This window comes from Panthera tigris, chromosome B4 (assembly GCF_018350195.1).
Source record: "Panthera tigris isolate Pti1 chromosome B4, P.tigris_Pti1_mat1.1, whole genome shotgun sequence".
Classification (NCBI taxonomy): Eukaryota; Metazoa; Chordata; class Mammalia; order Carnivora; family Felidae; genus Panthera; species Panthera tigris.
The window spans coordinates 99,745,682-99,772,184 of NC_056666.1; the positions used below are offsets into that span (position 1 = coordinate 99,745,682).

At 35.3% G+C, this 26,503-nt stretch overlaps 1 long non-coding RNA gene across 2 annotated transcripts in view; it reads left to right on the forward strand.

Moving 5' to 3' along the window:
- Nucleotides 1–24,225, forward strand: part of LOC122240122 — a 93,952-nt gene extending 69,727 nt beyond the window's left edge. For both annotated transcript variants that reach the window (XR_006219462.1, XR_006219461.1), the window contains exon 3: nucleotides 24,090–24,225. This is a non-coding gene — a long non-coding RNA (uncharacterized LOC122240122). The remainder of the gene's footprint in view (nucleotides 1–24,089) is intronic.
- Nucleotides 24,226–26,503: the final 2,278 nt, after the last annotated feature.

Here is a 26,503-nt window from a genome sequence, read left to right on the forward strand (position 1 = left end):
GCTGACAGCTCAGAGCCTGGAGCCTACTTTGGATTCTATGTCTCCATCTCTCCCTGTCCCTCCCCTGCCTGTGCTCTGTTTCTCTCTCAAAAATAAATGTTTTAAGAAATGTAACCAGTCGTTCCAAATTCCCCTCTCCCCCCAGCCCCTGGCAACCACAAATTAACTTTCTGTCTCTATGGATTAGCCTATTATGTACATTTCATGTAAATGGCATCATACAGTATGTGGTCCTTTGTATCTGGCTTGTTTCACTGAGTGTAAGGTTTTCAAGGTGCATCCATGTTGTAACATGTATCAGTAACATATGCAATAATTGTCTTTATGGCTGAATAATATTCTATTGAATGGATATCTCACATTTTGTTTATTCATTTATCTGGTGATAGACATTTGAGTTGTTTTTACCTTCTGGCTATCGTAAATAGAGCTACTATGAACATTCTTAACTTTTTGTTTGAACACCTATGTGTAATTCTTTTGGGTGTGTATCTATGAGGGAAATTACTGGGTTATGTGGTAATTCCATGTTTACATTTTTGAGGAAGCACCAAATTGTTTTCCACAGCACTGTACAATTTTATATTTTTACCAGAAATGCATAAGGATTATAGTTTTTCTACATCCTTGCAAATACTTGTTATTTTCCTTTTTCTTTTTTCTTTTTTTTTTTTTTTACTGCAAATAGTTTCTCAGTGTGCTTTTCATTTGCATTTTCTAAATGACTAATTCAGTTAGCATGTTTTCATGTGTTTGTTGCCTATTTGGATATCTGGAGAAATGTCCATTTTTAAATTGGGTTTGTGTCTGCTGTTGAGTTGTAAGAGTTCTTTATATACTCTGGATACTAGACGCTTATCAGATACATGATTTGCAAATATTTTCTCCCAGTTTCTGGATGGTCTTTTCACTTTTAGAGTATCCTTTGATGGATGAAAGGGTTTTTTTAAAATGTTTAAAGTTTATTTATTAATTTGTTTTTTGAGAGAGAGAGAGAGAGAGAGAGAGAGAGAACAAGTAGAGGAATGGCAGAGAAAGTGGAAGAGAGAGAATCCCAAACAGCCTCCGTGCTGTCTGCATGCAGAGCCTCACGGGGCTTGATGTCATGAACTGTGAGATCATGACCTGAGCTGAAATCAGAGCCAGATGCTTAACTGACTGAATCACCCAGGCTCCCCTATGCATGTAAGTTTTTAATTTTTATGAAATCTAGCTTACCTATTTTTTCCTTCATTGCTTGTATTTTTGGGGTCACATTTAATAAACCATTAACAAAGGGGGACCTAGGTGGCTCAGTCTGCTAAGCATCAGACTCTCAATTTCAGCTCAGGTCATTATCTCCTGGTCCATGAGTTCGAGCCCTGAGTTGTCTGAAGCCTGCTTGGTATTCTATGTCTCCCTCTCTCTCTGTCCCTTCCTCAGCTCATGCTCTGTCTCTCTCTGAAAATAGTAAACATTAAAGAAAGAAAGAAAGAAAGAAAGAAAGAAAGAAAGAAAGAAACCATTGACAAACAATTGCCAAAGCCAAGAAAATTTTCCCATTTTCTTCTAAGAATTTTATTGCTGTAGAGCTTAAATTTTGATCTGTTAACTATTTTGAGTTAGTTTTTGTACATCATTCTTTTACACGTGAATATCTAGTTGTCCCAGCACCATTTGTTGAAGAGACTCTTCACCATTGAATAGTCCTATGGAACTTGTTGAAAATCAATTATAAAGCCTCTCTTCTACCCCACTCCCCCCCCCCCAAATTGCACTCCCTAGCTCTTCCTCCTAGGTTTTTGGCATGTCTTTTGTTTGTCCCAGCTTTCTCCCCTAGCCTCCTACCCCCAGGCAACAGCAACCTGCTCATCTTATTTGTTTTCATTGTTTTTGAGGACCACATAGCCACTCCACTCTGATAGAGCTCAGAATTAGGCAAAACAAAGGGGAGACTCTTGCATAAGTCTTTGAAGGGAACTCTAGCAAGGTCAAAACAGAGAAACACAGTTCCTTGGGAATCAGACCCTTTCTGTTCTTCTGGTTCCAGGTACCCACCCTGGGAATGCAGGCTGCCATTTTCAAGAATGCCACCATGACAGGAAAGAGGATGGAGCTAGAAGTTAGAATATCACAAAGAACTCTTACCTTATTTTGGAGGCTTTTGTGCTGGCTGAGTCTGTGCTTGGTTGCTGTAGACCTTCTGTTCTCTTCCAGGGTTGTGATTATAACAGGGTTTGTTTAGTTTTGTTTTGCCAAACATTTAGGGGTTTAGGGGCAGGATGGCTCCTGGAGGTCCATACTCTGCCATATTTTCTTCTATCACTCTACCCTATATATTTTGACATGCATGTCAAATTTAACAAAGTCTAAAAGATTTTACCCTTCTCTCAAAAATATAAGGTTTTAAAAATGCTTTCATTCTAATTTCTCCTGCCCAACTTACAGGCTATTTTCCTCCATTATCTTAGTTTTTGGCTGCTTATATATCTTCCATGATAATAATGGTTGTGATAATGGCAATGAGGATGATGATGACTGTTACAATGCTTAATTAAATTTTCTCTTATTTGCTAGCATAATTCCTCATTATTCCATGGTAAATCACAAAGTCTCCATATCTTCACAGTCCGATGTGGTTGCCATTAGCCACATATGGCTATTTTACACTTGAGATGTGGTTAGTAAGGCTGAGGAACTAAATATTGTTTTATCTGAGTCAGTGTAAATTTATATTTAGAAAAAAAGAAGTGGAAAATCATTTTCTGTTAAACATGCATGTATTATTGTCATAGGACTCCATTTCACTTTAAATGTCAGCATTTCAATTTCACTGTGTTGTAAATATAAAATACACACTGGATTTCAAAGACTTATTACAAAAAAATAAATGTAAACTATCTCATCAGTAATTTTTTATTACTCAGTAATTTTTTAAAATGATATTTTTAATACATTTGGCTAAATAAACTATTAACATCAATTTTTCACCTTTTGTTTTCAATGGTCATAATGTGACTACCAGAGAATATAGGATTACATATATGTTTCTATTAATAGTGCTGCTCCAATCAATGTGATTTCCATCTCTCTGATATATATATAAAATTTAGAATTTCCCTTACTGAAGGTGACAATCTCTCTATGTTGTCTAAAATGTCTATTTTATTTTCATATTTCAAAGATAGTTTCTTTGGGTATAGAATGCTAAGTTGATATTTATTTTCTTTCAACACATTGAAGATATACCATTCTACTGTCTTCTGGCTTATACTGTTACCTTCAGGAAGTGAACATTCAGCCTAGTTGCCATTTCTATGTTAACAGTCATTCATTATCCTCTCGATAGTTTTAAGATCTCCTTTAGGTTGATGTTCTCCTGTGCTGTGTCTAGATGTAGATTTCTTTTTATTTATCCTATTTGGAATATATTGGGTTTCTTTGAACTGAGGTTTTGTGATTTTCAATAATTCTGGAAATTCTAAGCCATATCTCTTTACAGAGATCCTCTTTCCTATTCTTTCTATTTTCCCCCTTTTGGAACCCTAAATAGATATACATGAGACCATCTATTTCTAGATTTCATGTGTTTTCACTTTTCTTCATAGTTTCTATTTATCTTTCTTAGCTACATTCTATTACTCTATTGTTTAATCAACACTGAGTATTTTTATTTCATATATTGTATATTTTACTTCCAGAAGTGCTGTTAGGTTCTTTTTGGTCATTTGTTTCTCATATATTCAAGCTTCTCATTTAACTCTTTAAATATGTTAATTATAATATTTTTCTATATCTGACATTGTCACTATCTGATTTCTATGGGTTTGTTTCTGCAGCTGTTATTTCTACTTATTTTCATTCATGTTATCTTCCTTTTCTTAAAATGTATTTTATCAGGGGTACCTGGGTGGCTCAGTCAGTTGAGCGTCTGACTTCACCTCAGGTCTGATCTCACTGTTCATGGGTTCAAGCCCCGCATCGGGCTCTGTGCTGACAGCTCAGAGCCTGGAGCCTGCTTTGGATTCTGTGTCTCCCTCTCTCTCTTCCCCTCCACCACTCACACTCTGGGTCTCTCTCTCTCTCTCTCTCAAAAATAAACATTAAAACATTTTTAAAATGTATTTTATGAAATTTCAGTGTAAGCTGCATTATTCCTAAGACTACATCTTTAGGAATTTTTTGAAACTCAAACTAAAGGTAAAATCATCAAAGAGGATTCTTATTTGCTTTTGCCAGTCACCTGGGGGACATGGTTAACCCAGAACCACTTTAATTTTTCCACTTAGGTATTTTTTTTTTATCATATAAGTAATATGAATATGCAACAAAACCTGCAGGTGTATTGGTTTATGGATACAAATTTTTTGAAGAGGATTTTTTTCCTCCTCCATCAAATGGAAAGGCTGCATTAGGGCAACTTCCTGGCTTTCTCCTTCTATGTAGTGGGTTTATTTCTAACTCATTATTACACTGATAGAGGTAGGCTGTGTGTGTGTGTGTGTGTGTGTGTGTGTGTGTGTGTGTGTTGCAGTTTAAGATCCCTTATTAGGTTCCTAACTCAGGTGGGCCCAAAACTCCAACTTTTGTTACCTCATGTAGAAGAGTCTCATGTAGAAATTGAAATGAAACCTCAGGGTCTCCAGGTGGGCAACAGAAATCTTCAGGGCAACAGCCAGTTTTGGTGTCATTTTCCTTTTAGGATTTCAATTTTCGGTGCATTTTGAGGACCTGCAAATTCTTTGCTTTTGTGTCAGTGCAATAATGTGCTGAAAATATTTTCTTTATATAGTATCCAGCATTTAAATGCTTTCAATTAGTGGATCATTCAGTGTATTTTGTCTGTCATAATGTTAGGAAATAAAATTATCTTTTGTTTCTTTCTCATGGATTTCATTCCATCTTTTATTTCTCATGTATTTTTAACATAATTATTTTATAGTTTATATCCAATAATTCTTATATCTAAAATTTTTGATAGTCTAATTCTCTGTGTTGTGCTTTTGTTGTTTCTGTTGACCCTTGTTCATGGGTCAACCTTCTTTTCTCATGTGTTTTGGATGGTGAAATATGGGTAGCAGGGCTTCATATATGGGAGTCTTGTGAGGGAGGCATCCCTTCATGCAGGATTATTTTCCTCTTTTAGGTAGCATGGCCATTTACCAGTCTGGGCTATTTTAAGTGTTGTTGCTTTGGGATTTCTGAGATTATATGTATATAAAATCCAACACCAAACTCCTATGAAGGCAGGCCTGAGCTATTAATTCTTTGACAGTCATGTTATACTCCTGCTCAGAGCCCAGGTTGGGATTCATGCATTTTCTTGCCTTCTTTTGCTGGTAGTAGGAAGTCTTGGTTTGTGTCTTGTTTCCTTGAGGATATAGCCTTCCTACATCTGTGCTTTGATCTCAACTGCAAGTCCCTCCTGGCTAGTCCCCAAGGTCTTGCTTGCTTCCTATCCCTCTCATGGCTGCTAAACATTAGCCTCTTAGTTTCAGGATCAGGAGAAGGTACAAGATCAACCCCGGTTTACCATCAGTCCATCTTGCCACTCTGATTTCCAGCAACCTGGTCTGTGAGGCCTTCTAGTTCCTTTTATATCTCATTGTTGATTTATTTTCTCTTTCTAAATTTATTTTTGACAGAGATTTATTTGTTTCATTATTTTGACCCAAGAATCAGCTTAGACTTTTTAAGATTCCACTGTTTTGCTGTATTCTGACGTTAAAACTTAATTTTTTATCCTGCTTTTCGTTGTTTTGTTTTGTTTTGTTTTTATCTTTGTTATTGTTCTTTGTTTTTCTTATTAATTATTCCCACACTTTTACTTGTAAGCTTTCCCATACATTCTGTTTTGGATACATTTTGTTGGCATATATTGGCTATCTTCACTTAGCACGTGTTGCATATCTTTACGTCAACAACTAGTGGAATTAAAACGTGATATATATTGTTCAAGTAACTGAAGATAAAAACTAATAAGCATAGTTTATGTTACAAAAGATTAAACAGTAAGTAAAAGGAATCACAGGACCTACTTTCATTAAAGGGAATAAAACATTTGTTATCTACCAATTATAGAATAGGGAATGGTTTGAATCTTTATTTAGTATAGAAGTTTAAATAACTTATAACTGATGTATTTCTTTAAAAAAATTTTTTTTAAGTTTCTTTATTTATTTTGAGAGAGACAGAGACAGTGTGAGTGGGGGAGGGGCAGAAAGAGAGGAAGAGAGAGAGAATCCCAAGCAGACTCCACGCTGTCAGCACAGAGCCTGATGCAGGGCTCGAACTCACAAAATGAGATCAAGACCTGCACCTAAACCAAGAGTCAGATGCTTAACTGACTGAGCCACCCAGGTGGCCCCTATAACTGATATATTTCATGCTTTCTGTTCTTTGTTTTTGCTTTTGCCTTGTTACTGGTTTTTGTATTCTGCTTTTTGCTAAACTAGTATGACTATTTAGATTGTATTTTATGACCAAGAATATGAACACTTTTTAGAAATATTCTCCTGACACTTGAAAATAAAGATTTTACATAGCTAACTATATATTTGTTCAATTTATTTAATTATATTATTCTTCTATATGTGACTTTCTATCTTTGTAGATATGTCAAAGGCAGGAAAAGGTATATTAAAGTCTCCCATAAAAACTATATTTTTGTATTTCTCTCCTTGTTTTGCAACCCGTTTCTGATGTGTGGGGTGTGTGTATTTGTGAATCTGGGACCATAGTTTACAGTCTGTTAAGGTTCATGATTTTTATATCTTTATTGAATATTGTACCTTTAAAAATTTTTTTAATGTTTATTTTTTGAAGGGGGGGAGAGAGAGAGCAAACGAGTGTGTGTGAGCACGAGCAGAGGAAGGGCAGAGAGAGAAGGAGACACAGAATCCAAAGCGGGCTTCAGGCTCTGAGCTGTCAACACAGAGCCTGATGCGGGGCTCGAACCCACAGACTGTGAGATCATGACCTGAGCTGATCATGACTCAACCAACTGAGCCACCCAGGCATCCCGAATATTATACCTTTTGATTTTTAAATCTTGAATTACATAGTATTTTACCCCCCACCCCAAATATTCAACCTATATTTATAGCCAATTGTAAATATCAGAAGTAAGGTATCATCTTTTATATTTTCTTTATGTAAAATGAGAAACTTAACACACTTTTACCTACTTTCATTCATTCAATCAAAAAATACTTCTTGAATACCTATCATGATTCCCTAGGCACTATTCCAATTGTGAAAAATAAGTATAAAAGTCCCTGCCATCTTGGAGTTTAATTCTAGTGGAGAGAGACAGATAATAAACAATAAGTAAGCAAGTAAATGACCATATTTCATTGATTCAAATAAGTATATTTTTTCCCCCGCAATTTAACGTCTTTGAAATCAGGATGTCTTTACAATGGATGATTCATCATGTTCAATTGGCTGTGCTTTTTGGGTAGAATACTTTAAAAATGGTAAGACTTGGGCGCCTGGGTGGCTCAGTCAGTTGAATGTCTGATCTCATGGTTTGTAAGTTGGAGCCTTGCATCAGGCTTACTGCTATCAGCCTGTCAGAGGAGATCCCGCTTTGGATCCTGTCCCCCTCTCTCTGCCCCTCCCCCACTTGCACTCTCTCAAAAATAAATAAACGTTAAAAGAAATGGTGAGCCTTATAATTAGTGATGTGTTATATTAAATGAAATATTATAGTATATCCAATGGTGATAAATACTATGGAGGAAACGAAGGTGGAGAAGGGGTATGGACATTTCTGGAGAAGTGTTGCATTTTTACGTAGGATGATCAGGGATGCCTGCCTCCCTGAGAAGGTGACTTATGAGCAAAGACCTTAAAGAGATGAGAGAGTGAGTAGGACCACTACGTGCAGTTGTGCAGGTCATACACTGCTTTACTTTCATGAGTACCATTCATATGGATTATGTGAAGAGCCTTACAGCTATGTTCAATGCCTATGGGAGGGAGCCATGTGGATATCAAGGGGAAGTAGGGTCTAGGCAAGAGTACATCATATGCAAGGGTACTGATTCTGGTGGGCACCTGGCATTCTCAAAGCACAGGGTAAGTAGGGCGGAAAGTAGTAGGGGATGTCAGAGAAGTCAGTAGGGGCCAGCTTTTATAGAGTCCTGTAACCACATTGGGACTTTGACTTTTACCTTGAGTCAGATGGGAAACAATTTGAAGATGTGGAAAAGGCAACTGATAACATCTGACTTACATTTTTGAAAAGGACCACACTGACTACAGTGTGAGAAGAGACTACAAAATGGGACAAAATAGGATATGATGAGATAGGTTAGTAGGCTTACTGCAATAATACAGGTGTGAGACGAAGGTGCCTGGGTGCAGGGGATGAGAAGTGGTCAGGGTCTGGGTACATTTTGAAGGTATGTAGGGCCACAGCATTTGCTTGTGGATTAAATACGGGATGCGAGTCAAAGAGAGGCGTCAAGGATGTTTCCAAGTTTTGGGGGTCTAAGCAATTGCTCTCACTTCCCTGTTTGTTTATATAATCTAGGGTTTAAAACACAAATTATACATATAAAATTACTTTTTAATAACATAAATTTTTGTTGAAGTACTGGTACAGATATTTATATTCAGTTTTGTAACAAAATTTATTATGCTTACATGGCACTAAGTTAAACTGGTTTTAGTTCCTATCTGCTTTATTATCATTCTTTGGTTTCTAGATTTTGCTATTATTTGAGCTGTCTCAATATTGACCTCTGTCCATAACATTCTACTCTGTGTTTTGTTATTAACAATTTTTAGCTCAATATGGGATAGGATGTATAGACAATGAGAACAAGGACAATGACACTTTGATTTCCTCTGTCTACCCATATGATAGAAAGATAGATGTTTGGTTTTCTGCTTGCTACAAACTGTTGTTTCTGAACCAGGGGAATGACAGAAGATGGAAAAGTGTCATCTATCTACGTATGAGTCAGCCCAACCCTTTCCTGTGGTGTAACAGGGGTAGGTCACTGATTTGATCTTTCAGTCTGGTTCCGTTGACCTTGCAATAAATAAATTTCCCTGATTCTGGAGGCAGAGTGATTATCAGGACTTGTTCTTGGCGTTGCTCTTTCTTTTTGCCTTGTTCTTTACCTTCACGTAATCTCATGCGGTGATGGTGCAATGTGTGTTAAGGGTGGTTTGTTAGACGTTATTGTAAGCTGGAATTCAGAGTCTTTAAATTTAAAACTAATTTAACAAGCTGCCTTAGTTGAAGAAGGCACCAGCTGAAATAACTTCACTTGTTAAAAGGCCTTTATCTCCATTGGACTAGCAGGGTTTTGACTTAATATTTCAAAATGGCACTTTTGTCTTCCTATACAATTGTCATGTGGAGCATTTTTGGGAAATTATGTCTTGTGTGACATCATACATAACACCTTACTCCTTTCTCCTAAAAAGACATTTAGTTTGCATTTCCTTGAGCAGAATTTGAAAGTAAAGCCACTCCCATCTATGCAAGACCACATTTGGATCCTGAGGGAAGTCTATTGCTTTCATGTAGACCCAGAGAATTAAGAAGTTAGTTCAGAAATTTAGGAGGTAACATTTGAATAATATAATGATGTGGTTTGTAGTCAACACCCTGCTCTGCCTCGGTTGTTCTGTGCATTGTCATGTTGAGGTATTATGGAAACTGCCTATATCTAAGCTCCTTGAACACAAGTGGAACAGCAAGTAACACTGGCTTTGCACAGTCCCCAGAAAGCCATCTCTAGGAATATAGCTTTTATAGCATATATATAGGAACAGTCAGTTCCTATATACTTCTGTATATATTTTTATTCCTGAATTATGTATGGGAATGCAGTAAGTATTCTGGGGTGAGTCTTTACAGACAAAATAATATTGTCCCTTTTCAAATGTTGGACACAGCTAGTGCCAGCCCACCAGGAAGGCCTGAAAGCCTAGCCATCTGTCAGCAGAAAGAAAGAAGTGTTACCAACTGAAAGCGAAATGGTCTTTCACTGAGAGGAGTTCTCCTTAGGATATTCTAATCATCTTTTGTGAGTTTTGCTCCATTGAACAATAAAACCAAAGCCTGCTTAAGCATGGCTTCATGATTCTGCAATGAAGATTTTCTCTTATGGGTGGTTGTACGTTGACAACATTCTATTAAATGACCTTTTCATGTAAGTTAAGTTTAATGGGATCAGGAAATTGGTAGCTGTATACCTAGAATTGCTATTCCCGGAAAAACTTTAAGAAAATATTTTAATATCTGATGGAAATTACAAATAGCCACTCATCCAGAGGACATTGATAGAAGGAGAGAAAATGGGAAAGGATAATGTCAATTTATTTTTATTTCTTTGTTCTTCCCTAGGAAGTAATATGTGGTTGAAAACTTGGATGGATGGTGAGGGTTTTAGGCCATACTGTGAAACTGTTCTCTTGATTAAGCAATCTTATTTACAAATACAAGTGTTATTTCTATGCACCTTCTATGTTTAAGTCCTCTTCTACATATTATGAGAACTTAAAAAAATTTTTTTAATGTTTATTTTTGAGAGAGAGTGCAAGTGGGGGAGGGTGAGAGAGAGAAGGAGACACAGAATCTGAAGCAAGCTCCAGGCTCTGAGCTTCAGCACAGAGCCCAGGGCAGGGCTTGAACTCACAAACCGTGTGAATGGTGACCTGGGCCAAAGTCGGACACTTAACCAACTGAGCCACCCAGACAGCATGTATTATGAGAACTTAAATAACAAACAACAAATCTTAGAATAGTAGGAAGAAAGGTCTTTTTTTTTTTTTAAAGAAAGTTTATTTATTTTGAGAGAGAGAGAAAGAGCACACACAAGTGGAGGAGGGGCAGAGAGAGAGAGAGAGAGGGAGAGAGAGGGAGAATTCCAAGCAGGCTCCTCACTGTCAGTGTGGAGCCCCATGTGGGGCTCAAACTCACAAACCAGTAGATCATGACCTGAGCTAAAGTCAGATGCTTAAGTGACTGAGCCACTCAGGTACCCCGAGAAAGGTCATATTTTATACAAACCATAGTAGAAAATAATCAGAATCAATTTGCATTGTCATTCCTGTCTGGTTGCTAAAGAGATTACTTTATTTTGTGGAATTGTGGGGACTAATGTTTTCTAGTTTTTATGAAAAATATGGTTAATTTTCTCAAGTAAAAATAAAAAACCTAAATATTAGCATTACAAATCCCTCAATTGCTTTAATCTTTATTGCGTACTATAAACAATATGCATAATCTTCCGTAAATGTCTCTCAACCTCTATAATTTTGGGGAGATTAAAATGTTAAATTTCAATATTACACTTCAAATGTTTAAAGCCTAATAGATAACTCAATTAATGAGAACACTATGTGCCATTGGACACATTGTGGCTTTCTCTCTTTTGTCAATATTGATTGAAATGGTTGTGGAAAGTGGCCAAATTAGACTAGATCTTTTAAACAATAGAATGTGTAAGAATAAACTGTATTTACCTTTGGGAAGCATTAAGGTACATGATTAGAAAAACAAGGTCATTCCTATCTCTTGTTCTTTGATCCTAGTCTCTGTTGGTGCTTTGTCCTGCTGTCATAGCCTAGTAACCTGCTCTGGTGGAGAAGCCACAGCTGCCCAGCTGTGCTAAATTATCTCCAGAATTCATTCTCCATCTGTGGACATTGTAGAGCCTATCATTATAGCCTTCTTTTAGGAAAACCTGTACTACAAAGACAAACTCACAAGGCAATCTCACAGATCATTATTCACACTATAGAGGATTTGGGGCAGTTGGGATTTGCAAAGGGAGTTACCTTGAGATTCCTGAAAAAATCAATCTCCTGTGTCCAATAAAACACAAATTGACTGCTACATTTTTTATTTTTTGTTTTTTTGGGCAGAATTTTCAGCAGGACTTACTGAGCAAGTAAGTAAATTGAATTCTTTCTAAGCATTTTTAGGAAGAGAATATTGATTGTCACTCAAGAGATCCTCAAAATTGTTATTCCTTATAATTTTATGTCATTCAGATCTTGGGCAGGAATTTAAATCCAGATATTAAATATTTATTAATATTTCTTTCTTTGCTGGATTTCTTCCATTACCACCAAAGGATGGGTTTTGGTCCAGGAAAGTGATCGTTACAGCTTTTTAGTGGAATGACTTACTGATTTATAATGTGAAAAGTCATCAAGAAACCTGTAGAATATTGGATGGCTATTCTTATAAATATTACTGTCTCCTATAAGTTACTACACCCTGAATTGTAATTGTCTTTATTTTTTGTGTTCATGGGCTTACATATATGCATGTGCTCACACACACACACACACACACACACACACACACACACACACACTTTGTATAGTCATTAGAGTGGGTGTTAAATTGCTATATTCCTTCAGTTAAAAAAATAAGGGTAGGAGATTTTCATATCTAAAACCTTAATATTGACATCAATGAAGTATGCACATGGGAATGTGAGCTATAGAATTGGGTCTTTTAATAGCAGTTGCTGGCTTGGAATGCTTTCTAAGGCCAGGTTCAAATCTGTTCTAAGGCAAAAGAAGATGTTTACCTTAAGAATCTAAGGCACAGGAGCTCAACTGGAGACTGTTTGCTGCACAAATAAATGCTAATGCAATGGAATGTTATTTGCGTCAGTCTATTCCTAAATACATTAATTTTCTCTTTTGCTATTCCAAATGTTCAATTAAATTCTTCAGCCTCTCCCCCCACTTCCCCCCTGCCCCCCGCCTCAACCCGCACAAGGAGCATAACTTGAACATAGAATTAGTTCCATCTGAAGCAAGACTTTTAACCTGTTGTTTCTTGGGCTGCATTTGTACATTTTATATACCAGTTTTAAAATGATTCAATAGTGAATTTGCAAATCATGACATAAAGTAATACTATTAGTGCACTGAAATATGTGGCTAAATGAATGCTGATTTTTAAACCAGGATTATCTTTTAATTATCTTTCAATTAAGTTTTTTTCTAACTATAAACTTTTACAGCACATTTTTAGTCTGTATCTATTTTCATATTTATTTATGCTACTGAAGAGAAACTGCACTAAATGAAAAAAATGGATTTAACATAAAGACCCAGGTAGAGCTATGCAAATTGGAGATATAATAAGACAGTATAAATATGTATCCTTTTTTATGGAGCTAATGAAAAGATGTTGGGATTTTATTGTGCTTTTATTTTATAAATTAATGGACATTGTTATCATTTGAATCGTACTTTGGAAAATGCTTACCACTTTTTTTGAAATGTCTGTTTCCTACAATATGTCTCTATTAAGAGTTAACAGATTTATGTGGCACTAAAGGAGTAAAAAATAATGTAATGAAGAGCCATCTATCATTGAAATAGACTCTCCTTTTGAAAGCTCATATTGGAAAATCTGAGGCAGAGTGATGTAAACAATATCTATAAACCTTGAACTTACAGAAATGATGAGTTACCATTTTTATGGAATCAAAATCAAAGGCCAAAAAGGAACAATTTGAGGCCATCAAAAAATCAGGGTCACTGCTTCATGTGCCTGCCCTGTTTAGACAATGGGTGAACTTGCTTCCTTTCTTTAGTCTTTGCTGAAGGAGTTTCAGTGCTTTATATAGGAATTTGATGCTCCATGCAACCAGAAGATTTTTACTTATATATAAACAAAGTAAAACATCTCTTTATAATTTAGGTATGGAAAATAAATTTATAATAGTAGTGCATGCAATTATATATATGTTATGTAAAGCAAAAATACCTATTAAGATTAAAGGAGTCTTTGCAGACATACTACATGTAATGTGTGACTCTTGCTTGGATTCTGATTCAAAATGAGGTCTCAAAGGACACTTTGAGATACTGGGAAGATTAAACATAGTTTAGAATGTAGACAGCATTAGAAAGACTGTATTAAATTTTTTGGGTACCATAATAAAATAGTGATTAAAAAAATCCTTATCTGTTAGAGATAAGTAATGATGTATTTCTAGAAGAAATGATTTGGTGTGTGGGATTTGCTTTAAAATACTCCAGAAAAAAATCTGGAAGAAAGTTGAGAAGCAAGAACAGGAGAAAGTTGTTGGTTCTCAAAGCCGAGCAGAAACATCTGAAATCTTCCATAATGAAAAGTTGGGGGGAAAAAAAGCACTCATGTCAGAATATACATATTCAAGGGAGTATTATCTTAAAAGTCATCTTGGAAGGTTGTATGCTTATTAAATAGTTATTCCAGCAGTAACAACACCAGTTAAAACAGCTCTGAAAAGCGTCATTTGAAAATGTGCTCATGACAGTGGAATTCTCAGTATGTGGCCCACATAGCTCAAGTCAGGGTCTGGGTTTCCCCGGGGGAGCAAGGTACAGGAGGGAGTCCTTTGTCAGCAAACATACTGCATCCAAAGGTAAGAGGGGATTTTTAAATCAGAGTCTATTTGGAAAAAGAGTAGTTCGAACATTGGAGAAATCATTGCTAACTTTCAGTTCAAAGAGCCAGAAGCGGAATCCAGTACTGGATTCAAGATCTATGAATTGGAAACAGGGTGGAGATTGAGATAAAGTTGAGAAATACTATTGAACTCAAACAAGCTAAGTAATCTAATGTTACTAGATAATAATGAACACCAGTAGGGTGTCTGTTGCTCTATTAGGTGTGCTGGTGGATGGGCGAGGGATAAACAAAGGAGCCAGCATAGGAAAATTAGACACACTCCTGTAGAACTGCACTTCACTTTGGAGCTCAGGGCATATCACCCAGTTTGGCCATCTACTTCTGATCACTGAATTTAGCTCTGAATGACTATTGTCAATTTTCACAAATTAGACACACCCTGAAGAGATGAAGCTTTGCCAGTCTGCACGATATTCAAAAGAATATGCCCCAGGTTCTGAAGCCCATTCCCAAACGAGGGTTTGCAAAAGACTGGAAAATAGAATCCTTGCAATAAACATGCAGCTTCTTTCCTTAAAGAGAACATAGCCTGTTTACGTAATATAAAAATTCCATTATGTTTTTGAGAATTCAGCCCTATCACTTTTAGCTATAGCTCATAATTGTTATTTACTGTAATTTCTAATTTAAAGATGTTAAGAGTGGGGTGCTTGGGTGGCTTAGTCCCTGCATCAGGTTCTGTGCTGGCAGTGCAGAGCCTGCTTGGGATTCTCTCTCTCCCTCCCCCTCTCTCTCTGCCCCTCCCCTGCACGCGCATGCATGTGTGTTTGTGTGTGTGTGTGTGTGTGTGTGTGTGCGCGCGCGCACGTGTGCGCACTCTCTCAAAATAAATAAATAAACTTAAAAAATAAAGATATTAAGATTAACTAGCATAACTAAATTATAATAATTCATAGGAAAAGTGTGTGGGTGTGTCTGTGTGTGTGTGAGAGAGAGAGACAGAGACTTTTACTTCATTGTCTTTGAACAGCTGGGGAGTTCTATCCCCTTACCTCCTACTCTAAAGGAGGAACCTATCTTGGTTCTTATAACCTTGACTCTATCATCAATTCATGTGAGAAGCAACACTAACTCATCTAAAAGGTTGCCATATTCATTCATTAAATGTCATCTGCCTTGCCATATATCACAGCATGAGAAACCCTTACCTTCCGGTTGGGAACAAGAAGGATAAATATAGTCACTTCCTTTCCTTCCTTTGGAATCTCTGGCCACCTAAGCAGACAAATATGAGGGTACAGCTGATAAATACAAAGCTTATGCCAACACACATCCCCATTAACACATTAGGCAGATGAGCAAGAGCCCTTATGACTGCAGTCTAGGCAAATCACTGCGAAGGTGCCCTTGATCCTGCAGGTCCCTCTTCTGTCGCCACCTACATGAGCTGGAGACCACTTTGCTAGTGACACTACCTTGGGGAAAGGAGGGAGGAAGACATTATTAGCAAGAGTTGCTTCTTCTTTGTAGTTCTCACAGTTCTCTTGCACACCTGACATCTGACACAATGAATGCATTATCAAATCATTAGCCCCCATCAAATAGGAGGTGACTGCATCTTCTGTCTGTCAATGCTGTATAGATCCAGAAGAGAAGCAGTTAAGTGTTAATGGATTTGCTTTAGGCATTTTACAACCTATTGGTCCTAATTAGACTGAAAAAGGGTTGCTATAGACAACCTGGAATTTAAATAATGTGTTTATTCTCCTTTATTCTTCTTAAACATTTCATCGAGAACTTAGGGGAAAAAAGAGAAATATTGTGAAACAGTGTAATTTTGCTTTTTCAAAACAGAGCCTAAACCTCACTGAGTTATTCTGTGCCATTGATGACGTGGCTTAGCAAAATTTTAAAATAGTATCTTGAGCACAGTGCACTCAAGAAGCTTACGTGAAGTATCACCTAAACAATGAGGTTGCAAGAGAAACTTGAATTGATCACTAGAAACACAAAGGCAGTTGTAGAAAAGCAGAGATTCTCCAAACAAGGAACAGGGATGGTATCTGAAAGCAGCATGGGTCCAAGTAGTGTTAAGCCTGAAGAAGTAAGAACAGAGGGGTCACTTATTATACGAACTTTAATGAGCTGTCTTAAAGCAGCAACAGCAGAGGTCCTTTGAAGTACCCAGAACCCTCAGAAGACAACATTTGGAGAGATATACAGACATTTGCAATAATCAATAGGAACAGTGGCAAAAGCATTAATTAAAGCTGTTGCAGTTCCTTGCAATCCAAGGAGGTTGAGATTTCAGATAATTGTAGTACAGTAAATGGAATAAGGAAGCCAAAGCTCTTTGTCTCAGATGCAGGCCAATTTTCCATGCACAATCAAATTTTACTTCTTATATCCCCTAACAGCTGCTCTAAACCCACTGAGGATTTGGAAGTCATGATACAATATTAGTAAGAAAATTAGAGTGGTAGCAAATCACAAGTTGCTTTCTGAGCAACACAGTAGGAGGTCAGTTAATATTAAATATCCATAGCCTGTGTGCACACACTCACATTTCCTGGGAGACTCTAAGCAAAATACAGCCTTTGGGGATACACACTTAGTAGCTTTTGCATAACAATAACCAAGATGCTGATACCAGCTAATGAAATTCTGATGCTGAAGAAGGGCCCCAAAGGCTCAGAACAAAGGCCTCTAGGAAAATAGGGATAAACTTCTTATTTAAACAGTAAACAACCAATCTCATATATTTTTTCATTTAACATATATTTATCGAGGGCCTTCTTCCTATCACTTTGGATAGGCCCCAGAGAAGTCATAGTGAGAAAATACAGACTCTGTCCCTGACCTCAAGGAGTTTAAACTTAGAGGGAGACAGATTTCAATGAAACATTCACATAAATAAGTGTATATTTACAAGCTGAAATTACTTTGAAGTGACGGTACCTGGTGCTATAAAAGCATCTAATAGAAGACACTGACCTTGACTATGAAGGGTGAACAGGGAATATGAGGGATGACCAGGAATTCTAGAAGAAGAGGAATTGAAGAGAGTTCTTGTTTGAAGGGAAAGTATGTGCAAAGAACCTGTGGCCTGAAGGAGCATAATGCTTTAAGAAACTAAGATAGGACATTTGGGGACAGAGAGGGAAGTGTAAGATGTAAAATGAGGTGGAAACACACAGGTAGGCACCAGACCATGCAGGGCATAAGACTATTCTATCCTGTAATTACAGCAATGGGAAACCATTGAAATTTAGGTAGATAGTTGTTGTGAGCCTTTTGAAGTGATCACTTAGGATAAAGTGTGAAGAATGAGATGAAAGAAACCAAGAAGATTGCTATAGGCAGTGGCTCAAGAAAGAGGATGGCAGTCTGGACAAAGATGGTAATGAAGTATGTGGAGAGCCATGAACAATTCATGGAGAGATATTTAGGAATTAAAACAGGAATTAAAGTTTTAGATATGAGAGGTAGTAAATGAGACGGAAGTGTTGAAGATGAATCCTAGATTCTGACTTCCTTAATAGGATAGACAAGGCATTATTTCCTTGAATAGACATCCCTGGAAAAGTAACTGGTTCATTACAAGTTCATAAGTTTATTACAAATACATTGAGTTTGGGGGTAACTGATGCACATAAGTGGAGATTTTTCATTCCTATTAGATATTTGGGTGTATAAATTTGTGTGTCATTCGTATGAAGCTAGTAATTGAAGTTAGGGATGTACATGAAATCATCAATAGAAAGAGTAGAAAGTAAAAAAAAGAATATGGCTATGACCAAGTCTAGAAGAATTGTATTATTTAATACAGTGGCCCTCAAAGCGTGATCCCTAAACCAGCAGCATGGGAATCAGCTAGGAATCTATTGGAAGTACAAATAAAAAATTCTGGGGGTGAGGTTCAACAACATGCCCCAAACATGTCTTCAGGTGTTTCTGATGAAGTTTGAGAACCACTAATAATGGAAGGGTGGAGGAGACATGTCTGTAAATATTACTGAGATTGAGATGCTTAACAGATGATAAAAGGAAAACCAAGAAAGTCATTAGAGCCACTAGGAAAAGGGAGGAAAGTAGTTCAAGGAGAAGATCAAATTCAACAGAGGCAAATGTCATTGGGAGATCAAGTGAAATGGAGATACTTTTGACTCTAGAGAAAGCTGTTTCAATCAAAGATTGAGATGAAAATATACTGGAGAGATTTTGAAGCATGAGTGAGAGGGGAAGAAGGGGATAAGTATAGACAACTCTTTTTTTTTTTTTTAAACTTTGGATAGACTGAATCTGGAGGAGAAAGTGGAGATGTGTTTTAAAATATTAGTGTCATGAACATGTCTTAATGCCGAGTGAAATGATCAGCTTGAAAGAGAATGCAGAGCAGACAGAGGTAGTATATCAGTAATGAGGGTTCTTAAGAAGGCAAAGGGTATGGGTTCCAAAGCACAGATGGAAAGACCGTATTCAGATCCACTTTCTTATAGCTTCCGGATGAGTAGAGGACACTGTCTCATCCCATGCTCCTTCTTGCTTACTCTGTTCAAGCCACATCAACTTTTTTGTTGTTCCTGAACATGTAATAAAGTTTTCCTTCTTCGGGACCTTAGTTCTTGCTTTCCTTCTTGATCTTCCCATGAATGACTGGTGTCATGTGAGTCATAACTCAAATGCCACCTCCTCAGAGAAGTTTTCCTTGACACTATATCTTATGTTGCCATCCTCTCTCACCATCTCTGATCAAAACCTCATCCATTACCCTATCTCTTATTCCTCACAGCACTTTTCCCTCTCTGAGGGTATCTTGGGTATTTGCCCACTGTCAGGGAACACCATGGGACAGAAAGACTTCCCTGTTCATGGCTATAGCTCTAGAGTTCAGGACAGCACCTGGAGTGTGGTGGGCATTCTATAAACATTTGTTGAAGGAAAGAATAAGAGAATGGGTGCAGAAATATCTATCTGTTTGTACATTCGATAGAGGGAGATGAGGTGGAAGGGTTTCTTTCCACTAGATTTTATTTTCTCTCCAAGTATGTAAGGGAGGTCATCTTCCAAGACCAAAGGTCAGAGGAAATTGAGGATGTTGATTTGCTGAAGAGTGGAGAATGTTTTAGCTAGTCCAGTCGGTGAGAGACTGAGTAGACTATATAATCCAGGAGTTCCAGGTGGTATTGAGAATCAATTTGAGAATGATAACCATGAACTTAGAGTGGGACAAATTGCTCTGCTGAATGACTTTCTCCAGTGATACTCAGATAAATGGGAAGACACAGGAAAAGCTGATAGTACATTGGGATTGGTGTTTTCTCAGGTGGGGCCAGAGACTGTAGAGTATTAGCAAGAATGTTACTGAGTACCAAGGACTTTAAAGGGTTAGAGAGTTTAGCAGGAATAGTTGATCAAGAAACATGGAAGTTGGGAAAGTTGTAACCAAAGATCAGGATGCCCAAATTAGACATGTTCTGAGTCACGCTTTCATGATGACAGGAAGAGTGTGAGGTTGAGGTGGATGTGGGAGAACTCATTAGAAATAAAGGTCAGTGAACTGAGCTTTTCACTTCTAAAATCTTTTGAAGGCCCAAAACATCTTATAAACCAACCAGATATTTCAAATCATAATACAAAATACTTAACTAAAAATAACAACAGGTAAAAAGTGTCTTACCATAATGCTACCATGCCATTTTTGTGTTGGTCTTAAAGTGGCATCTCTGAATTATGAATGATAAAGTAAAACCTCATTACCTCTTTTCACTAATTAATAATTAGTGATAAATTATTTAGCTGGGCTGATACTTTATTTCATTAGTAAAAGCTACAGAGTAAGAAATGGATTTGTATATTGATTCTGTCACCTTTCTGTGGGTGTGTTGGCCTTGGGCTAGGTTCCTAACTACTGAGCCTCTGCTTTGGGATTTGTAAAAAGGAGGAAAAATTAAATGTCACACAGCATTATTGTGAGGTTTAAATGAGAACATGTAGGTAAAAATGTCTATAAATGATAGTTGTCACACAATTAGAAGGCCTTAGACTCTATAGAAAAGATATTTGTTATGGAAATAAAAATTATAATAAGACTCAGCCAGATGCTTATCTTTCTTACAATTTTTAAACCTTCTTAGAAACATTGTTTACAAATAATGCATATAATAATTATCATTCTTCATTAAAAATTTAAAGTGGATCAAAATAACTGTCCTGTTTGTCAACTGTACCTAAAATTTATGAAAATGTATATATTAAAAAATACTTTATAATCTTGATTTTTCCTGATGTCAAAGAGGCTTTTTTTCTCAGAGTATACATTTATTTTGTTATTCTAAGATATGGCAATTCTAGCGCTATGCCTATGTGTGGGTAGGGGTGTGTGTGGGTGAAGGGCGTGGGTGGGTGTGTGTGGGTGAAGGGCGTGGGTGGGTGTGTATATATGTATATCATATCTGTGGCTTCTGTAACTTTTCTTTTCACATCAAACTTGATGTGTTTTAACACATCTTTTAACACATTTTACACATTTATAATTTATTATTATAATTATGTTTATATATTTATATATAATTTTTATATTTATATATATATTTAATATTTATATATATATTTATATTTATATATATTTTTTTTATTTTTTTATTTATATATATTTATTTATATATATATATTTTTTACACACTACATTATATTTATTTATATATAATTTTTTTATTTTTATTTTTTTAATATAAATTTTTATATAATTTATGTAAATTATTTATATAATTTATATTTATATAAATATTAATTTTTTATTTATATATTTATTTATTTTTTTTTTATTAAATTTTTTTAATTAAATTTAATTAAATTTTTTAAATTTTTTAATTTAATTTAATTTTTTAATTAATTTAATTTAATAAATTAAAAAATTTAAATTTTTTAATTAAATTTTATTAATTTTTTATTTATATATTTATTTATATATATATATATATATATAAAAATATATATATATATTTTTTACACACTACATTATATTTATTTATATATAATTTTTTTATTTTTATTTTTTTAATATAAATTTTTATATAATTTATGTAAATTATTTATATAATTTATATTTATATAAATATTAATTTTTTATTAATATTTATTTTTTATTAATTATAATTATATATAATATATATTATATATAATAAATAAATAAATATAATTTATATTTAATAATTTATATTATAATATAATATAATATATATATTATATAATATAATATATATATAATATAATAATAATATAATAATAATATAATAAATTATATTTATATAATATATATTATTATATATTATATATATATTAAATATATATATAATATAAATAATATTTATAATATATAAATATATATAATATATAAATAAATATATTATATTTAATATATATAAAAATATAAAATAAAATATATATTATATATAAATATATATAAAATATATATATTTATTAAAAATAAATAAATAAAAAATATAATATAATAATTTTATATTTATATAATTATATAATATATAATTATATTATATATATTATATATATATAAATATATAATATATAAATAAAAAATATATAATAATAAATAAATAAATAAAAAATAAAAAATAAAAAATAAAAATATAATTAATAATATTAATAATTAATTAATTAATATATTAATTAATATATAAATATTAATTATATAAAAATTAAATAATTTATATAATTATATAATATAATAAAAATTTATATAAATTATATAAATATAATTTTTATAAAATAAAATTATATTTATATATAATTATAATTAACATTATAAATTTTAACACATTTAACATCAAACTTGAAAAACGCACCCTTTTTAGTTGGTAAATCAATGGGATAGAATTGAAAGGAGACTAATGACTCCTACGTATGAAAAATTATGTCTGTCTGCTCTCCAGTGTGTGTTGTCCATGCACTGCCAAATGAAGATGCCACTTGAAAGTTCCCATGAATATTTGTTTTGATTACTTACACTTAGGTTGTCTCAAACTATTAAGAGCAGGAAGCTGTTTTTTTCCACATCAACTCACTAGAGTCTGAGCTCACCTATCCATCAAGTGAAAATGGTATTTAATTGGCAGCTGCTGAGAAAGTTCAAAGAACAGTCATCAATACAATTTCCCATGCTGTAGCTGTTGCCTGAATGAAACTTGCCAGGATGCCGGCAAATGTGAACCAATTTTCAGTAAACATTCTGTTATTTTAAAATCCTTGGTGAGGAAATTCTTAATATATGTTTTTTCCTCCTCTTATTTTTGGGAAATATCTCACTCGGGAACAATACAAATCTTTGTATCGTAGGTAGGAGTAAGGGAAGTAGAATATTTAAATGTTGACAGAAGGGAAAAACAGGTTGAACACAATAATATTTGTAACAATGATGCGTGTTTTTCTTTTTTCCTTTCAAGTTGAATACAAAGTAGGAAATGTAATTAGGTGAACTAGGTTAGTTTCTTATTAATGCTGTCTCGCGATTGAAAAAAGCAATGATGCAAATTATCCTTCATGTTTTTCCAGCTTGTTTTGGAAAATCCTAGTACCTTGTCAAACATCTGTGGTGTTCCAAAAACTGAAACAGGATAGGTGAAGAGGCCTGTAGATAGGCTTCACTGTCCTCCAGGCCTTACTTTAAATGACTCTCTTAGCAATGCTTACTTCACTTTGGAATCTTTTTCCACCCTCTTCAGGGAAAAGAGCCCTTATGTGTCTGATATTCCTGGTGTCTGGCATCCCTACTAGAACATAAGAGGCATATAATAAATACCTGTTAAATGGATGAATGAATGAGTGAACTGCAACAACATATATACCATCTAACCTGGAGTTGAAATACAGCCCTGTTTCAATCATGAAGTCACATCTGTATTGATAAAACATCAGAGCTGCAATGGCAGGGGAAGGTCCATGTGTCTTGTTTTGGTCTAACCATTGACTCGGAGGCCTTAAAATGGGACTATACAGGCTGATTAAAAATATCTATGTGATGACTTGGTTATTATTTATAAAAGAGTAAGATGTACGTGAATGATGGTATGAGTTATTATTTATGCAGTTCTAATTTTCCATAAATATTGAGCATTTGTGGCAATGAGTAGAAGTTTTAAAACTGAGAACAACAGGTTTTTTTTTTGTTTGTTTTTTTAAGTCTGAAATAAATAGGGCATCAGCAAAGCCATCTGAGGATGCCTTGCTGCCTGAGTAAGAGGAGGTGGGAAGACACATTCTAGAATTCGTATCACTTAAGCCAAGGCAGGAGAAACTCCTGCCGAGGATCAAGTTTGGATTTAAATTTGATGGGAGAAAATAAATGTTGGCAATGCTCAGAGAGGCTAACAGTCATGGATTTGGGCATCCCTCATAGATCCCCAGCAGAGGTTTGAGTATCAACTTTGAATAGAATAAAGGATTTTTATTTTAATAATTTAATAGTTTGTCAGACACATAGAATTCGGGGAAAAGGACCATTTTCATATTTCACCATGACGTCAATACCTCTGTTGGATTGAAATGTCTCAATCATGTTAATTTTACCAAAGAGCTCTTTAATATAGTGACTATGTTTGTCTACACTGCTTTTGGTTTGGCCTCCTTTATCTCTTTTACCTGGATCACTGGGTAGCCTTCGGACTGGCTCTTATTTGGTTCTCTTTTTTTCTTTCTTCAGTAAATTTGCTGCATTCATCGATGTGATCGTCTAAAACAGGAACTGGCAAACTCTTCCAGCTGCTGTTGTAGTGTGTAAGCAGCCATAGACAATACATAAATGAATGAACATGGCTGTGTTCCAATAAAATGTTTTCTACGGGCATTGAACTTCATGTGATTTTCATGTGTCACAAAATATTATTCTTTTGATATTTTCCAGACATTTAAAAATGTAAACAACCCATCTTGCTCGTGGGCCATATAGAAACAGGAAGCAGGCAGTCTTTGGCTGGTAGACCATAGTTTGCTGATCCCTGTTGTAAAGCAAATTTAATTATAAGTTCTTGACTTTCTATCTTTAAGTGGTAAGTTAGGTTATTAAATCACCTGCTGTGACAGTTGGCCACTATACATTGGCTTACACGGGGTTAAAGTTGATATTGATTTTTGTGTACCAGTCTAAGTGTAATTAGGCCAGGGTATGTGTGGAAGCCCTATGGAGCTGGGGACCCAGGCATCTTCACTCTAGTTGGTCCTCAGTGTGCTGCCCTCATCTGCATGGTCCAAGTTGCTTCACCATCACTAAATTTACATTCCCAGTGGGAAGGAGAAGAAGGGAAGGAGAGGGCAAGTTTCCTTTTAAAAGCATGACTTCAAATTGCACATATTACTTTTGTTCACTTCACATTGGTTGTAACTTGGTCATGTGGCCACTGCTAGCTATTGAGGGAAGCTGGCAAATACATTCTTTATTCTTTGCATTGAAGTGTCCCGTTTACAATCGTGCATGCTAATAGTATGAGAAAGCAGAAGGAATATGGGGGAGAGGGCAACTAGTGGTATTTGTTCTCTCTCCATTGTGTTCTGAGGTAATACCCTGGCTTTACTAATATGGCTCGATTTCCCATTCCAGTCCAATTTTCCATCACTTCCCAGTTTGAATCTGTCCCTTGCTAGAATATGAGCTGCCTGAGGGCAATATTTTATTTCATCTTTGTATTCCTACTAGTGTCACTTAGAAAAATCTCCATCTATATTTGTTGAATGAATAAATGACAGGATGCTTTTGTCCAGCAATACTAAGCTGGACTTTGCTGGCTGTCAGGAGTCTATTAGACTGTGTGAAATGAAAAGGAAATAGGATTAGTTAGGGTCCTCTGGTTGGAAGGAAAGAAAATTCAGTCTCAAAAATTTAAATAAAGTAGAGCTTATCAAAACTACACTACCGCACTCACAAAATCAAAAGAAATGCTTACAAAAATAACCAGGTAAGAAAGAAGCAAAGGTGCATGGAAGATCTTCGAGAGTTCTAACAATGGGTGCCCCAGCTCTAATGTCTTCAGTCTCTGTGGGTCTTAATTCAGTTTTCAGACACCTGGGAGAGGGAGGATGACTGGCCTAACTTGAATCAAAACCACCTTGTGCATAAGATATGGTGGAATATTGTCAGTGATATTTCCAACAAAGTAGAATGGAGTGGGTAAGGGGAAGTTCCTTAAAGAAAGGAGTTCATTGCCTAACAACAACAACAACAAATAGAGGACCATCATAAAGGTTTTGGGCAGCAATAACATTTCTACTCCACCACTGCTCCTTGGAGATGCTACTCTCACTCTGCTGTAGAGATAGCGTATTGGTCTTGAAACTCTATTCTGAAATTGTGGCATGAGGGCTGGAAGGCAGTAGACTTTCCTTTCCTAATTTGTCATAAGAGTCTTAGCTTATGGAGATGAAAGGCTCTGTCCCCGTGAGTCTTGCCAGGGTATCCATTGCGAAAATTTGCCAGTCTTTCTACTATACTATCCAATACAAAAGAAGGATAAAAATGTAGAAAAATGCCTGATGACCTCCCAAGGAGAGACGAAATGCAAGAAATGTAGACTTCTTTTTTTTTAATAGTCCTTCTTGGATCTAATTATGAATCATTGATTCACCTTTTTGATTCGTTGATTTCTCCAACACAGGGAATAGAGACCATACTGAACAACCTTATTTTTGCTGCTGTGTTGTTATTGTTATTCTTCTTCCATAAACTCAAAGAAGAAGGATTTATTGTAAAATTTATATTTATCCAAGATAAAAAAAGAAAACTATAACTTCATCAAAATTGCAGAAAATATATATAACAAAATATCTTGAACATAAAAGTGACATCAGGATTGAGACAGAGAATGAATATAAGCAGGAATTTAGCAAAAAACATGAGAGACTAAGCTAAAATTCGACTTCAGAGAGGAGACTCTTGGACAAAGATGTTCCTAGAATTTCTTGGATAATGACACAATGTTGGTTGTAGAGCTTTGGAGGGGACCAAATTATCCTGAGGGAAATTGTGAGCAGACTCATAGGAAGCTGCATTAGGTGTAGCAGATACAGGCAAATGGACTACACAGAAAATGATTGAATACACTGAAAAATTACATAAAATGTCAT